Below are 2,732 nucleotides of genomic sequence, written 5' to 3' on the forward strand. Positions count from 1 at the left end.
TTTCTATCTTACCGCTCCACCATTTGTTTTTTTCAATTGCGTTGACGCGCTCGATGCGATGGTATGTTTCTCCACCCAACTTCCTTTTATTCTCGACGACCGGAACAATCTGATTAGTATAAATGGGATTACTTCCGTCTCCATGGATGATCACTTCCTGATGGTTGCACTCAAACTTCACGGCCTGATGTAGAGTAGAAGCTACGGCCCTAGCGGCATGTATCCAAGGTCATCCCAACAATAGGTTGTAGGTAGCAAATATGTCCAACATTTGAAACTCAATATCAAACCAAGTTGGGCCTATCTGTAGGCTGAGGTTGGTCTCCCCAATTATGTCCCTTTGAGACCCATCAAATGCTTTCACATTCATACTTCCTGCTCGTATCTCATGTAGGCCTTTACCCAATCTTTTCAAAATAGTTAGTGGACATATGTTGAGACTCGAACCTCCATCTATCAAGACTCTGGCAATGAATTTGTCCTCAAACTGCACTATGATATGCAGTGCCCTGTTGTGACTTCGTCCTTCTGGTGGCAGCTCATTTTCATGAAAAGTGATCTTGTGGCTTTCCAACACTTGCCCTACCATGTTGGTCATTTCTCCACTGGTGATGTTATTGGGTACATAGGCTTCATTAAACACCTTCATCAGGGCATTCCTATATGCCTCGGAGTTTTGCAGCAGTGATAAAATGGATATTTGAGCAGGGGTTTTGTTCAGATGATCAACCACAGAATATTCTCTTGCTTGCACCTTTCTCTAAAGGTCATCCGTGCCAGTTTCAATGACAGGCGACTTAGATGCAGCTTCTTCACTCGTTCCTCCCAAATGCTCAGGTGTATAGACCCTACCGGTTCTGGTCATGCCTTGCACTGCACCTGTTTCTTCCATTTTTGCTTTTCCTTTCCTTCTTGCTTCCACAACATAATCCCATGGTATAGCATTAGACTTATAATACGACGTACGTGCTACCATCACTGTGAAGGGTGTTGTTACTTCAACCTCAAACGGAGTTGGTGCGGCTACCTTAACTTCAATTGGTGCCTAAGTTTGTACCACGATAGGTGTGAGAGTGACTGGAGATGTTTTAGGATTATCCCCTTCTCGAATGATTCCAATTGACCCTTTCGAGTCCTATTCTTCATCGGTCTCTATCACGTTTACCCCTTCACCCCTGTGATCCGGGAGAGGATTGTTACGGGCATTGGGTGCAGCCTCCTTTTCCTATATGACTTTGGTGTTAATTAATATCTGAATCTTATCCTTCAAAGTACGACACTCATCAATAGTATGACCCTTCATGTCTGAGTGATAGGCACATGTCTTATTTGGGTTAATCCACTAGGAAGAGTTTTCCATAGCAATAACGGGAATGGGAGTGACATAACCGGCAGCCTTTAGCCTCTCGTATAGTTGGTCTATGGGTTCAGCAATTGGAGTGTATTATCTGGGTGGTCTGCGGTCAAAATTTGGTCTTGGTTTTTGGTAATTTTGGCGGGCTGGTGGTGAGTGGTAGTATGCTGGTTAGGTGTTATAAGTATGGTAAGTGGAGGCAGGTTGTTGGTATCTGGGAGGTGAAGGCTGATATGTGGGTGGAGGTATTTGGTATGTGAGAGGAGACTTCGGACCTTGGGATATAATTAATACACCCACTTCTTTCTTCTTAGAGATACCTCCCGACTGCAAAGCTTTATTTGTGGCCTGGAGTGCTTCGAAATTTGTTACCATTCCACTTTTGATCCCTTCTTCTATTCTCTCACCCAGCTTGATGATGTCAGAGAACTTATGGTTTTCAATAACCATCAACCTTTCATAGTATTGCGGGTCTTGAGCTCTGATGAAGAACTTATTCATATGTTCTTCTTCAAGTGCCGGCCTTACTTTTGCGGCTTCAGACCTCCACTGAGTAGCATACTCGCGGAAGGTTTCCGTTGGTTTCTTCTTGAGATTTTGAATGTAGAAAACGTCTGGTGCATTTTTTATGTTGAACCTGAATCGATCTAAGAAATCTGACGCCATGCTCACCCAATTAACCCACTTCTTTAGGTTCTGACTGATGTACCAAGACAAGGCGTCTCCGGTGAGATTCCTCATGAACAGCTTCATACGGATTCGTTCATCCTTGCCAGCCCCTACAAGTTTGTCACAATACATTCTCAAATGCAACTTTGGATCACCAGTTTCGTCGAACATTTCGAAATTAGGAGGTTCGTAACCCTCTGGCAGTTCTACATCTGGCTGAATACACAAATCCTCATAATTCAAAACCTCAATGCCTTTTCCACCTTCGACACTTTGAACTCTGCCAGTAAGCTTCTTGAGTTCTTCCGCCATGTTCTTGATGAGCATGTCCTTCTCGGTGGATTCGGGTATATATAGGGTTTGTTGTGGGGTATGGGGTAAATTTTCCACATATATGGGATTGCTTTGATGGACTCCGAGAATCTGGGCATAATGGTGGTCATTGGTTGAGTTTTGTGGGTCAGGAGTAAGTTGTGGTGCATTCTGAGGGGTGTGATATGTGGTTGTTTGTAGATATTGAGTTGGATGGTGATGGTGTTGTTGAGGAGTAGGTACCGGTGGAGGGTTGTGGTTTTGAGTAGGTGTGGCGTATTGATATGGTGCGGGAGGATTCAGTGGTGGGTTTTGATTCTGCGTGTTTTGGGGAGGTGTCGGGTTATGGACGTTTATGTTTTGTTGGTTGATATCAGGGATATTTAGGGTGAGGGAA

This window comes from Nicotiana tomentosiformis, chromosome 8 (genome assembly GCF_000390325.3).
Source record: "Nicotiana tomentosiformis chromosome 8, ASM39032v3, whole genome shotgun sequence".
Taxonomy (NCBI): domain Eukaryota; kingdom Viridiplantae; phylum Streptophyta; class Magnoliopsida; order Solanales; family Solanaceae; genus Nicotiana; species Nicotiana tomentosiformis.